Below are 15502 nucleotides of genomic sequence, written 5' to 3' on the forward strand. Positions count from 1 at the left end.
GTAATTATTGAAATGTCTGTATTTATATATCTTGAAACTTTAAAAGCATATTCAAATACAAAAGATGACACATTAGAATCTTTAAAATTAATTCAAATCAAAGAAACGCAAAAGCATCATCTTTGTATTTGATAATGTAAAATCAGTTAAAAGATTTGCTCGAGTACCAATAGGAAACAAGAAAAAGGTTAAGTGAATTCTTTGGCTTTGTTTTCATTTGAGAAGGGTAGAGAACTGAGAATGACAGGTAAGATGAGAATTAGGTAATGACAGTGATGGCTGCTGGAAGGGGACAGCTGACTTTCTATAGGGTTTTGACCTCTGAGTGGCTATCCAAGCTCCATTGCATGGTCCTACACCCCTGTCCATACAGGTAGAGCTTAGTGAACTCAGTAGGTTTCAAAGGGGCACATAAAGTTCTGAGGTGTGGTGATTTGAATAAGAGCATCACCAATGAGCTCATATTGAATGTTTAGTCACCAGAAAGTAAAACTGTATGAAAGAACAATAACGTTGGGAGGTATGGCCTTCCTGGAAGAAATGTGTCACTGGGGTTAGCTTTTGGGGTTTCAACTGAGAGTCTCTCTCTTTCTGTTGCCTGCAGATCCGGATGTAGAACTGTCAGCTCCCTCTATAACAATACACCTGCCTGTGTGCCACCATGCTTCCCGCCATAAGGACAATGGAGGAACCTCTGAAGTGGTAAGCCAGCCCTAATTAAATGCCTTCTTTTATAAGAGTTTTCTTGCTCATGGCGTCTCCTCACTACAATAGAACAGTGACTAAGACAAGAGGGAAAGAGAGGGAGGGGACAGAAGAGGTATTAGAGGAAAGAGACTGGGAAGTTGACCACTATATATTAAGTACATGTATGCCATTTGTTTTGTTTGTTTGTTTGTTTTGTTTTTGTATGGCATTCTTGAACAATTAAAAAACGTTCTGCTAGAAAAAAATAGAAGTTGGTAATTCTTAAATTATTTACTCCAGAGATCAAAGAACCCCATGATGACACAATGCTCTGAATCAAGTTGCAAAGCTAATGTAGGTTAACACTAGTCTATAACTTCTCCAGTTTGATCTTAAAGGAGATCCTGTGAAACTGCTGGGCTCCACGTAATTCTGTCAGAGGAAATGGTCATTAAATGTGCCTGCCCATTGGAATTGTCTAAAAAAGCTTATAACAAGTGCCCTGATACTCCAGGCATGGGAAGCTGACCTCAGTCAAACCATCTCAATTCCGTTCTACTACGCAACATATATACTGAGAGAAATAAGCTATCTTTTCCCTCTCTGCTAAGAATATGCATGCTCATAGTTTTGTCCATTTTATAACCATGTTTCTGTACTGGCTATGCATTGCCTTTGGTTATCACTTCCTGGTGTGTTCTAATCTTGGAGCTCTCCAAAGAGTCACCAGTGCCTTCACTGAATAATCCACATTTTCTCAGAAGCTTCTTCTTTTCTAGTCTCCGAACACCAGCCCAGGGTTCTTCTTTTATTTTGCTGGCCTTGCTGGTTTCAGAGTCATTTTCTTTGACTCATCTTCCTCTCCATGGCCATTAACATAGAAGGAAGTTTTGCAGCATTTTGTGCTGTAAACTCTCTTCCTTTATGCGTCTTATAAGCACGTAGGGTTTCTACTACCATTAGTGGTCGGGTGATTGTTAGGTCCGCGCTTTCTTGATTGGCCATGTATATACACAACTGTTATTTGATGTCATTATCTGAAACTCTGCATTGTGAGCACCCCAGCAAAGGGCCTTTAGGGCTCACGGCTGGGGCAGCTTCCACTGATGTGATCATGGAAGTAGTCTGGCCAAGACTATGTGACCTGACCTTGGAGAGTCTGCCCAGAGACGAACAACCAACGGCAAGCTCAGAGGTGGTGTGGAGGGACCTGATTGGTCACCCAAAGCTACATAACACGCTCTCATCCAGAATAAGTGAGTCTGCAGCCATTCGCCCTTGGTTAGCATTCACCCAACTCCTGGTGACTGTGCGATGACTCTGAGCCTCTCACCCCCTTGTCCTGGGTCCCCTCTCCTCACCCACAGACTGGACCCTTGGGAGGAGGACCAGCTCTTAATCATATCTCAAATTCAAGCAGGCTCTTGGAATGCATTGGTTGAGTTATCCAGATTTCCAATCCAGAGCACACAATGAACATCTAACTATCCAACAGTGCACACATGGTTGCTATGCTTTTTTTTCCCCCAAACCAAGTGGTAGTGCTACCAAGGTAGGGTCACGTCTAGTTTTGCTTACTAGCACTTAAGTGGTCCCTGAAAGACACAGAAAGTACTTAACAGTTGCTATAGTACTAGTAAATAAAATAGTACTTTGACAGGAAAGACGAATGAATGTAAGTACAAATGCTTCCTGTTACAGGAAATTACTCGTAGATTTGCTTGAGCACTTTAGGATAATAGGCAAATACGCAGCAAAAGGAAAAACACGCTTAGGCTTTATTTAAAAAGTGTCTGAAATGTACTAGCAATTTCTTTGTGTTATAGAGTGTATCTTTGTGGTTTTCTTCTTTATAGTTTTTTTTATAATATCTAATTTTATAAACAGCCATTTACATTCATAACACTAAAGTATTTTTAAAAAGAATAATGAAAGGAATCAGTCAGGTCGACAATGTCTTCATTAATGATGGTGGGAGAGTCACGGTTCTTGGATAGGTGTGGTTACCAGACCTCATCAAAGAAGTCTCTCTTTACAGCAAGTGAGACAATAGCAGAAAACTACAACTTCACACAACGCAGACATCAAGAAATTGTGGGGAGCCCAGTCCTAACAGAAGTAACTACTTCCCAGCTCCTACACCTAAGGTTCGCAGAACATGAAGGAAGGGGGAGGGAGATGAAAAGCTTGTAAGAATTACAATCCCAGGAAGTCTGCTGTGAAACAGTCTCTCCTAGAAATAACTGCATAAACAAGACCAGAACAATGGCTATATCAATGGGCATGTCCATGCGGGAGTTAAAAAATTTCTCATGCTTCCACCCCTATACAAAGAACGATAGACAGCTAAGGACTGCTGGGAGAAGAAGAATTAGCCTTTCCCAAGGATATTCCCCCTTACAGTGTACCCAATGCATAGTGGTCAGTTCTAAAACGCAGCAGGTTAGCTTCATATATTTGTATACACACATATACACGAGTGTGTATGTAATAATAATAAAAGAAAAAGAGCTACAAGCTTGAGAGTTGAGGGGACGTGAGAAGGCTTTGAGGAAGGGTAGCTGGGAGGGCTGAAGAAGGGGAGGGACAATGTGCTGTAATTCTATGTCAGTTAAAACCACATTAACAAAAATAATATTAAAGATGGATTAGTCAAAGGAGACAAGCATTCAGCTGTGGTGATGGGACTTGCAGAACAGCCGCTCAGGTAAGCACCTCACCTGCACCCCTGGGCGCTTACAGAGATGGAAGCACCACTCAGAGAGCATGAATGGACTGGCCCTCGTCCCCTACATATGTCCTCTAGTAAGTTGAGAGAGTGCTGTCTCTGAAATGGACTCTGTTTCATGCTTTCGATCACTTTGTCCTAATAGGGCTGTCTCACTTGGCCTCAGTGGATAAAGGCGGTGAGCTCAGTCCTGATGCAACTTGGTGTGCTGGGGTGGGTTGGTGGGGGATGCTCCTCTTTTCTGAGGATAAGGGTTGGGGTGATATGGGGAAGAAGGTGGGAGGGAGGCATTAAAAGGAAGGGCGAGAGGGAGCTACAATCAGGGCGTAAAGTGAATATATAAATTAAAAATAAATTAAGATTCTACCGTGTATTTTATTTGAACATTAGTGATGAATAGAATTCTTTGAGTAAGTACAAGGTTCATTATTAAAACTGTGGTTTGTGATGCTTAGAATAAAGGAGAAGCTGATGAGCTAAATTTTTGCTAAGGGAGTGTATTGTAAATATCCTCATTAACAACAAAACAAACAAAGATAATAACAAGAAAACAAAAATTAGTGACCAGGCAAGATAAAGTGGTGGTTGTGTTAATTATCTTGACTGTAGCAATCCTTTCATATGTGCGTGTACATCAAATCATTATGTTGCACACCTCTTATATAATTTTATTTGTCAATCAAAGCCTAATAAAGCTACAAATAGAGGAGGTAACTGAGACATGTAAAGGCCTGTCTCATTAATGATGGGAATACTTAGAAATGGAACAAAGCACAGATAACCAAATGCTTATTCGTAGAGAATATTGCCTATATTTATCTGAAAATTTAGGTAAAATAGTAATGATTGAAAAAATTGAAACAATCATGACTAACAATTACATCAGTCTTTCCAGAAGATAATCAAATATCACGAGATAAATCTATCACGTAACACAAATCTTTTAATTAAAGGATTTCCCCAAAATCATTTAAATAATTCCCTCTTCCACTGTCTAGTATTGTGCCAGAACCACAGGGACTTGAGCTCATTTTGTTTTTAAACTGGTTTTATAGTAAATAACCTCTTTGTTTTGTAATAATACTCTACTTCTTAGGATGACAGAACAAGGAGAAGAATCTGTAACTGAAGAGGCCCTAGATGTGGATCGAAACACAGATTACCATTTCGAAGCAATGCACAGCATGCTCTGGGAAATCCTAAACCATCCGCGCAACCAGCCTTTCCAATTAGCTGTCTGCAGGTTTTCTAGACTTTCCTGATTTGTCGGGTTGGGCAGGGTGCGTTTTTTTTTTTTCTTTCTTAATATCAGAGTTTTCTTTAATAGAAGGAAACCTATCATGATCTCTGTCTCCATATTCTGAAGGCACAGGACACTTAATCTCCATGAGAATACCATGGGGTATTATTCTCTGGAGCTTGGAGGAAGCATCTGACATTCCTGAGAAGCAGCAAGATCTGAGGCTGGAGTCTCACCCACACCCCCAAGGCCAGATTACTCATAATAGCACATCATCTCTGCCTTTCCTCTGGCTCAACCAAGAGCATACCCACCTACTTTTAGTCACCAGCATGAAAAGCCTCCTCTTTACAGACATACTCCAGTCTCTACTGCCTAGAACTATCTGCAGTGAATGAGAATTGACTGGCACCCCAGAGGAACAATCTAAAAGATAGCTGTTGGCTACTCATTACTCAATATTCACGGCCCTTCTTTTAATAATCAACCTAGGTCATCAAAGCTATCTTGGGTTGTAATCTTCTGACCACTCATAAAATTGCCTGCGGGCAACTCAACTACGCTATGAGATAATGTCCTATTTCCCACTCTCGATGTACATGAAGGAGAAAAGAGGTTTTCATGAAGTATCTGCACTTTTATAAAAATAAAATGCATTTTAGGGAGCATTGCTTGTTATGTTGCTCAGTGTTTTTATATAAAAGATTATTTCATAGGTATGATGGTTTCGCTTTTTAGGATGCAATAAAATAGAATGAAAATTCACTTTTGTGGCTTGATGTTTTCTGCATTCTAGTACTTTGGCAGTGATTCATGAAGATATTTGCCTCAGGAATTCAAGGCACAGACCTCTGATATGTGCTTTGTATTTTTCACTACTTTTCATACATATAAAACACACAGAAATGAGCTCCCTTTTGGAGTCTGGTTAATGAGCTGGGTTTTGTAAGGCCCACTTTCCAGCGGTAGCTTTGTTACTCATGTGAAAAGCACATGGTCACTGTCCATATGCAAAGCTTCCTTGGAAAGGAGCATTGTTTCAATTTGGAACCACTTATATGCCAGTGATGGATTGTATTTTGAAAAGTACCTGACTCTTTGACCACAAACTATTTAGAATGAACACAAGGATGATGAATATTGTGGAGGTGAAAAAAATTAGCTAAATGGATTTATAATATGTCCCTGGGTATTGTCTGGATTTTAGCTTCATACATTTATGGATGAAAGCTTGTACTTTTATACTTTTACTTTCTAAGAAGCTCTGGGTTCTATAACCTACAGTACCACTGTCTCATAGAACTTTTGAGAAAAATAGGTATGTTCTCTGCTTGAACCAAAAGGGACGCCACTAGCCATATCTATAACTATAGATTGCTTGCATAAAGCTGGTACAACTGAAAGTCAAAAAGCCTTAAATTTATTCTTAACTATTTGTATTTATATTCTTAAATATAAACTTAAGCAGCCACGGATAACTAGTTGCTGTGATATACTGAGCAGCACAGATGTGTGCAATGGGCATTATTTTAGAGTATTATCAACTTACTAGTGTTCTGTAATCACGGTGTAAAATTTAATTCCACTGTGTTCCACTTGGAACACAAGAGAAACCTTGTTATGCACAGAAAAAGCTTACAAAGAAGAGCGGTCCATTGAAAATCAGAAGTGCTGTGAGTCTTCATACCCTCATTCCATTACGTGATACCAGTCAGTGGTTCACCATATATTCCTGCTCTTGTATTCTACAGCACTGGGCAAACGTTTATCACCGCAAAGCAAAGACTTGAAACACAGCTAAACATGTATGAAAAAGAAAGCAACTAACCACATGGCTGAATTGAAGCACTAAGTATAGCACTGATCACCTACAGGCATATCTCATATTTCATTAAAGCACCATTTGAATAAATGCATTGAAAATAATATATTTTACTCACAAACAAACATTACACAAAAGCTTCCTTAGTTTGCACATGCTTCCTCTAACTTACTTAGAGAAAAATGTACTTTTCATAATTCTATAGTATCTTTAGGCTTCTGGCAATTCATCTCCTGTCATGTACTATTGCTTGGTTGTGAGTGAATTTAACTTACTTATCACAATAAAATAATAATCTTTTAATTTAAAAGAAGCATGCCTCAGAATGCTGCTTGGAGAATACTTGCGGATCTAGACTTCAGCACTACCAGAGAAAGAGAGCCGAGGATGGGGTTGGAGCCCTTGCCCAGTATGCAAAAAGCTTAAGGTTTAATTTTTAGCATCTCACACACACACACACACACACACACACACATAAGCACACACACACGGTTATCTAGGAAAGAGAATCTTTGATATTGAAACATCTCTAGAGAAGTTAGGAATGCCTATAAGCATATTTAAAATAAACTGCCATTGCCCCAAAGCCTTTAATGGAGCCAGGAGAGCTCTTTAATGCATACTATCTTGCAGTAATCACTGCAGTTTAAAATAGATTTTAATCAAGCACCACCTGTATAATAGGCTGAACAAATGCATAGAAATCCACTTATGACTCTTATCATGGAAAGTAAATAGTGTAAAATCTTTACCACAGAAACGAGGCACACTAAAGCACTTTCGTGATGTCCTGTTTCTAAAAGTAAAAAATTCTGCTGCTTACATCCATTCTCTTTTCTGTCTAAGCAGGGCCATCCAATCTCCTTATGAGAATAAATTCAAGTAAGCATGGAAAGTGAGCCATCTAGTTACTGCGAAATCAGCAAGCCTGTAGCACTTCTTTCATTTTACAGTTGGGTTTATTATCGCCATTAATAATACCAGCATATTCAATGACTCAGCACATCAATTACAGGAAAGCACGTATAAAGGGCTTTGGTTTTGAAATGATTCACAAGCGTGGGGCATTGTAGCAGTACCAGCTTGTAAAGCAAATTCAGTTTTAAGGATCCTTGATTAAAAAATAAAACAAAACAAAAACCCTGCATATTTTTTTTAGATGAGTTTAGTAAAGATGCTGGAAGCCTTATGTGAGGCATAAACTTGGGCTACTGTCCAAAGTTTACTAGTCTAAAGTGAGAAAATGGTTGGTTATAATTACATATAGCTACTAGGTTTGTTTTTGTTGTTGTTGTTTTGTTTGTTTGTTTTGTGTGTGTGTGTGTGTGTGTGTGTGTGTGTGTGTATGTGTGTGTGTGTGTGTGTGTGTCAATCTCTGGGATCCATTGGATCTTTGCTCAATCTGCCTGAATAGAGCAATATGCTTACTTCTTATTCCTCTGTAGTGGGGCCCTGCCTTATAAATAGCACAAGCTGTTGAGTTAAGGGCCCGAGGAGGTAAATGCCAGGTGGCTAGGCCAAGCCTCACGCTATTTTTATTCCATGCATTACCAATATGTGCTTGGTCATCTAGAATGTGCCTAAGAACATATGCTCTTTAAAAACATTACATCCTAGCATAATTCATTTGACTCGATCTTAGAAACAGTCATTGGGCAGGATGACTTTTACCATCTTCCTTGTGTTAGTTTTGATCACCATTAATGAGTGTGTGCACGTGCACGCAAACACATACACTCGCGAGAATATGGATGTTGAAATGGACTTAATGACACTATGTAGCATATGGAAGAGGAGGTCACTTAGAAGACCTTCACTTAGAATCCAGCACTCCCTCCTGCCCTACCCTCAGCTGTAAGTGATCTTGGGCGATCACATAGTATACAGAAAGTGGAAGGCTAAATGATGCAGCTTCATTGAGTGAAATGGAAGTTTCGGTTTTCTTTGGAAACTCAGTTGTGTCATATGACTATGATATTTGTTTGGGTCACAAGTGTGGGATGTGGAGATGTTTTTCCCCTGTGGAAAACAGCCCCCTCAGAAAACAACCCCTGTGAAAATGCCAGTGGTGCTGGTCAGCTGAAACCTCCCTAGTTAGAGGGGCATGGATTTTGTGAGCTGCAAAACATCCTTGTGGGGTCTCTGGGAAGGAATGTATAGAGGCCCACAGACAGTGAGACAACACTGTCTGCATCTCTATGCTTTTGCATTTCTATGCTTTGCAAAGTGTCTACCCTTCTGCCGGTGCTGTTTTTCCACTTTAGAGAACACTTGCCGCTTGGGTGGAGTTTAGCTGCTTCATTCTGCTGCTGGTGACTCCTGCTGCTGTTTGAATAGACTGCTGGTATCCTGATGACCAAGTCTGGTAAACCCCCTAAGGACCCATGGACCCTAATCAGCAGGAAGTAGATAAAAGAGGTCTGCAGGCCTCTTCCCTTCTAATCACCTACCTAAGGCATGGTGGGGGCTTGAAAGGGACATATTTAAGAAACTTAAATAAAGGTGTTTAAAAAATATAAGCCTACAATTGTGGTTTTCGTACACGGTGAAATATGATCTCAGGTAAGGTAGCTATTTGGAGGTCTTTCAAGCTTTTGCAAGTAATCCTTTACCCAATTTTTTTAAAAAAGTAAACTGACTTAACTTATTGGTTGAAAGTTGTGCTGTGATGGGCTCTCACCTTGGTCTGTTAGCACTAAATCTGCAGTGAGTAGATGTTTCTTTGCTTCTTTCAATGTGAAATTAACACAATAATATATACATATGAAAATAAAGGAGGAACATTCAGTAATTTAACTGGCGTGGATCTAAGAGCTTTGGAGATATACATACATATTATGTGATGTGCATTGTTGATGTGTAATTTCCTAATACAAACATGTTGATATGGAAAAATCTGACTTTTAAACCCTAATATTAAATATTAGGACCTTTTTCTTGATAAAGTGATGTGATATTTTGTTCTAGCACTGCTCTGTTTTACTTACAGAGTATAGAAGACTGTCTACAATTTTTACTGTAATTTAAGATTCTCTTGATTGTAAAACACTGCTCTGAATGCTTGTTTGCTAGCATAGTGACTGTTTTCCCACATCCCACACTTGGGACCCAAACAAAAAAAGATAGTCACATGACACAACTGAGTTTCCAAAGAAAACCGAAACTTCCAGTTTACTCAATGAAGCTGCATCATTTAGCCTTCCACTTTCTGTATACTATGTGATCCCCCAAGATCACTTACAGCTGAGGGTAGGGCAGGAGGGAGTGCTGGATTCTAAGTGAAGGTCTTCTAAGTGACCTCCTCTTCCATATGCTACATAGTGTCATTAAGTCCAAACAGACTATTCTGAATGCTTGTTTGCTAGTGTAGCTACTTAATCTAATGTGTGGATAAAGCAAGCAAAGGAGACTCATCAAGTCCCTACCTTTCTTATTCTACCAAATAAAATAATTCCAGAAATGATGATGTACAGAGATAATTAAATTCAGGATAAATGTGAAGAAGCTCACAAACATCACCTTGAAGCTGAGGAACACCCAAAAGTAACAGATTTTCATACTAGTCAGAGAGGACATACAGGTTAATTTCAAAGAAAGATGGAGTCAGTAGATCTCAAAAGCAACACAACACTGGAAACAAGGGCTCAAAAGAATAACATGACAGCTTCCCAGTGCTGAAAGGTAGTAACTCTCAGTCTAAGAACCACCCCCCCCCCGCCAGCAGAAATGTTCTTAAGGTAAGCATGCTCCAAGCAGACCCAATCCAAAAGAACACTTTAAAGTAAGACAAAAGTAATGATAGATGAAAATGATACACATAAATAACATTGGAGGAAAAAGAGCTACATAAAACAGTAAACATGATATTTAATAAATTTTATTATATTAAATAATTTGAAAATTATAATCAAGAGGACCATTAGAAAAAAAAGCAATATCTAAGTCAGAAGGAAGGAATTTAGACTTTAAATTAGTCTAAATAGCAATGTAAGGGGTCAGTTAATTTATACCTTTCATGCGCAAAAGCTGTGTAAGCCCAAACCAGATGAAATCCCAGTGCAGAAAGAGAAGTTTGGCATATAACCCCACTCTTAGCCATGGAGATATTGGCCCTTGTTAGCTGCTGGGAGAGGAAGAATCAGTTTTCTGTACAAGTCAGCCAAGATCTAGTGGATGGCAACACACCCAGGAATATTTTGAGAGCACAAATTGTTCTTGAAGAATCTAATAGAAAGGACATGACATTGGTAGACATGGAAGGGGCGGAGGCTTTGTGATGGCTTGGGGGAATGAATGTCATCAAAACATGTCACAGGAAACTCAAAACTCTCAAAGAGCTAATAAAGCAAAAGGAAGAAAATGAATATCAAATTTCTATTCTTAAAATCAGAAACAGTCGGACGAGAAAAATAACAGTTTTAAAGAAGATAGAACAGGTAATATAAAATATCTGGGCGGCAGACAGAAAAAAACACAATGAGGAGAGGTAGGCCCAGATGTTTGTGTAAGTGGTGTGTGCGGCTGTTCCATTTCAGAGTAAAAGATCCTTTACCCATGCCCTGTTTGTGAGAACATGTAAACATAAGGATGTTTTCAAAGGAAAAGCAACAGTAGAAGGAAGAAAGAACATATCTACTGTGATTCATAGCCTATAATTTAATTAAAGGAACAACTAACTACAAGCAAAATACACTTGTAATGCCAGGTACTCTAAGTGTTTTTGAGTGTCTGCTAAATTACAGGAACCGGATTACAAATGTAGAGCCACAAGCCGCCCCAGCTTACATTTCTTTGCCACTTCTCTGCAGGCCCTCGTTTGTGACTTAAAGCTGTCAACACAGCTCCAAAGCCATGGGTGGTGTTGGTAAGATAATAATTAATTCTGCTGGTGTATTTACAATATTTTTTTTCTGTCAAAACAGAGTCATTCCATTTAATTGTTCAATTAGATAAACCAGAATCAATGTGTAATTGCTTAAAGACAGCATGTTGTGTTAAAAGGGATGCTTTGAAAGCTGCTTTCTCCGCGATGGAACTCAATATTCCTGTTCGGTTCACTTGTTAGAAATGATTTCAATGATCTTCTGCCTTAATGCTGTTTCACATTTAACTAGAGCTGTTGTAATACAACAGTCCTCACAAATCGTGCACACACATAAAGGAAAAACAACAACAACACTATTTTCTTCTGTCATAAAAATCTTAGGCACTTTCAGCAGAGGATTTTTCTAGCAATTTAACACGCCTAAGTTGAATAAACAGCAGAGGAGTTCTGAACCCACGGTGAGCCGTAGCATTCAGAATAGGAGTAAGGGCTGAATTTTCCTGAGATGGAAAATATACTTAAACACAACATCTGGAATGTTCGTGTAAAATTAAAAAAAAAAAAAAAAGAAAACAAAGATATGGTTGTGAAATCCACGTCTTCACCACCACACACCAACAGCCCTACAGGAAACCAATCCTTCCACACAGGGTTACAGACACTGGTGAAGACTTACTAAATTTACTCAGTAAATTTATCTGTGAATTTCAATTCATCTGAACTATTAAGAGTTCAGTTTAGTGCTTTTGAGATATGGGTATTGGGTGATGGATAGGAAACTCACTGGTAAAATTTTACACCAGACAAATCACAAGCTATATTTCTAAGGGTTAAGTAAATGGCAGAATGAGAGAGTCCTAAGAGTTTCAGGTTCTTATCCACTTAGTCACTCATGTTCGTGGAAGAGCATATAGAATGTTACTGTAATTAAGACATAGAGAGCACAAAATTTATTGTTAGAAGAGACCACAAATTTTGCATTAATTCCTTCAAATGTCAGGAATACTGATAAAGATATAATCTTGATTCACAAATTGATCATTACTGTGAGCTGAATATTAATACAACACATATATATATATAAATATAACACAACATATATCATTTCTGTCCTCGTTATTGCCTAGAAACCATGACTCTCAGGCTGGAGAGATGCCTCAGTTTTTAAAACATTTGCTGCTCTTCCAGAAGACCCGGGTTCAATTCCCAGCATACACATGGCAGCTCACAGCTGTCTGAAACTCCAGCTCTAGAGACTTCAACACCCTCACACAGACATACACACAGACAAAACACGAATGCACATAAAATAAAAATGAACATTAAAAGAAAGAAAAGAAACCATGAATCTCTGGCCACAAGCATGGGTTGGTGTTCATATTTGGGTCCAGGCAATCACTGGCTGTTAGGTGCTATCAGAACAATCCGCATTTCCTTAAGAAAACTGTCTTTGCCATCTAAATATTCAGATGGTGCCAAGGCTTGCATTACCCTAGACACTAATTAATTATTAATTAGCCTTGTAGTAGCAATTCTCTGTGACCATGAATATGGTGCCCTTACGTGCCTAAGGCTGTGCCTGACTGTGAGGGTGTGGAGAATCGGATGTGTGTGCAGACACACTGAGTTTTATATTTTGGATTATTATTATTATTATTATTATTATTATTGGTTTGGGAAATCGGCAACGCATAGAAATGACTGCCAGGAAGGGAGAAGTTTGCACTCACAGATCCCCAGAACAGGAGGCACAGCTTAGCACACTGCCACCTAGGGATGGACCTAACTCAATAAGGGACAGAAAGGACCAGAATAACACAGGACACAGAGCATGTACTAGAAGTTTTGTGTGCAGGACTGGGCAGTGTGGGCATGCTGAGAGCCAAGGAAATGCCTGGCTATCTTTAAAAAAGAATGAGAAGAGAAAGACAGTGTTTATGTACTAGCGGGCATCTTCACAGGAGGTGGACACACATCTTTCTCACCAGCAGTTTGGTAATTAGGGAAGGGATGGGAAACATTTGGTGTCCTCAGGCAAAAGCCTACAGGGTTTTGGTGTTTTTTTCTTTTCTTTTCTCTTTTCTTTTCTTTTCTTGTATTATACTTTAAAGTAACAACTCCCTTAAACAACTTTGAAGAAATCTAAAGAAAATTCAGTTGAGAATTTTTCTTTCCAGGTCTGTAAAGAATTGTTTCGGTAATTTGATGGGAATTGCATTGAATCTGTAAATTGCTTTTGGTAGAAGGGCCATTTTTTACTGTGTTAATCCTACAGATCCACGAGCATGGGAGATCTTTCCATCTTCTGATATCTTTTTCAATTTCTTTTTTCAGAGACTTGGAGTTTTTTTTTTAATACAAGTCTTTGACTTGCTTGATTAGAATTACACCAAGATACTTTATGGTTTTTGTGGCTATTATGAAGGGTGTTGTTTCCCTAATTTCTTTCTTAGACCATCTGGCATTTGTATACATGAGGGTTAGTGATTTTTTTTTTTGAGTTAATTTTATATCCAGCCACTTTACTGAAGATGTTTATCAGCTGTAGGAGTTCCCTGGTGGAATTTTTGGGGTCACTCATGTATACTATCATATTATTTGCAAATAGTGATACCTTGAATTCTTTTTTTTCCAATTTGAATCATCTTGATTTCCTTTAGTTGTCTTATTTCTCTAGCAAGACTTTATTTGTAATAGTCACAATCTGGAAACAACCTAGAATTCCCTCTATGGAGGAATGGATACAGAAATTGTGGTACATTTACACAATCAGGTACTACTCAGCTATTAAAAACAAGGAAATCATGAAAATTTCAGGCAAATGAATCAAAGTAGAAAAGATCATCCTCAGTGAGGTAAGCCAGAAACAGAAAGACATGTATGATATATTGGTCATATTATATAGGATAAACATACATACTAAAATCTACAGACCTAAAGAAGCTAAATAACAAGGAGGATCCAAGGGAGGATGCTTAAATCTCATTCAGAATGGCAAACAGGATAGACACCAGAAGCAGTGGAATAGAGGGAACAGGATGGGAGCCTATCATTGAGGGTTCTCAGAAAGACTCCACACAACAGGAGATCGAAGCAGATGTTGAGACTCACAGCCAAACTTTGGGCAGAGTACATGGAGTCTTATAAAAGAAAAGGTGGGTAGAGGACATGGAGGGGACAGTAGCCCCACAAGGAGACCAACAAAGCTAAAGGATCTGAGCCCAGGGGGTCCTACAGAGACTGATGCACCAACAAAGGACCATGCATGGAGAGGACCTAGACCCCCTCCTCAGATGTAGCCGATAGGGAGCTCAGTGTCCATGTGGGTTGCTGAGTAAGGGGACCAGGGGATGCCTCTGTCATGAACTCAGTTCCTTGCTCTTTGATCACTTCCCCTGGTGATGCAGACTCACCAGGCCATGGAGGAAGAAGATCCAGGCAGTCCTAAAGAGACTTGATAAGCTATGGGCACATGGCAGGGGAGGAGAACTCACCATTTCAGTGGACTAGGGGCAGGGAATAGGGGCAAAGAGGGAAGGAGGGTGGGACTGGGAGGAGTTGAGGGAGGGGGCTACAATTGGGATACACATACATACATACATACATTAAAATTCAGCTAATTTCCCTCTCCAAAAAGCAAATTCCCTCTCAAATGACTTAAAGAAAGACTTCTGGTGATAGAGCCGCTGGGAGTCGGGGGGGGGGGGTTAGTCTGATGCTTGTATTTTGATGCTAATTACTGGCCCTCAATATCTGATTACTGTGCTATCCTTGTATAAACCTGCCTAAGACATTATTCTTGAGTGGTTGATTAAAAGGCCTAAAACCTCAGCAGGGTAGAATAGGGTAGGCATGGCTAAGGTTCCTGGGATTTTGGGAACGGGAGAATCACAGGAAACAGACAGAAATACAGGAAGAGAGAAGGAAGGAGGATGCCAGGATGGGTAGCATGGAGAAGGAAGCACATGGGCCAGGAGAAAAGGCTCTAAGAATGGCATGAAAAGAAACACCAAGATGAAAAAAAAATAAGCAAATATTTATAATATTATGGATGGAAGGTAGCCCAGATAGGAATGGTTAGGGTGGATGGCAAGGGATTCAGGCTGGGAGATTATTAAGATAGTGTAGATGAAATATCTGCCCAGCCCAAGATAAGTAAGGTAATTATAAAATCTAACAGGTGTCTGTGTCTTATCGATT

At 39.3% G+C, this 15502-nt stretch overlaps 1 protein-coding gene across 1 annotated transcript in view; it reads right to left on the bottom strand.

Annotated features, from left to right (window-relative positions):
- Tox (thymocyte selection associated high mobility group box) overlaps nt 1-15502 on the bottom strand; it is a 312314-nt gene that overhangs the window by 37803 nt on the left and 259009 nt on the right. The window lies entirely within an intron of this gene.

This window comes from Psammomys obesus, unplaced genomic scaffold (assembly GCF_907164565.1).
Source record: "Psammomys obesus unplaced genomic scaffold, mPsaObe1.curated_primary_1811, whole genome shotgun sequence".
Taxonomy (NCBI): Eukaryota; Metazoa; Chordata; class Mammalia; order Rodentia; family Muridae; genus Psammomys; species Psammomys obesus.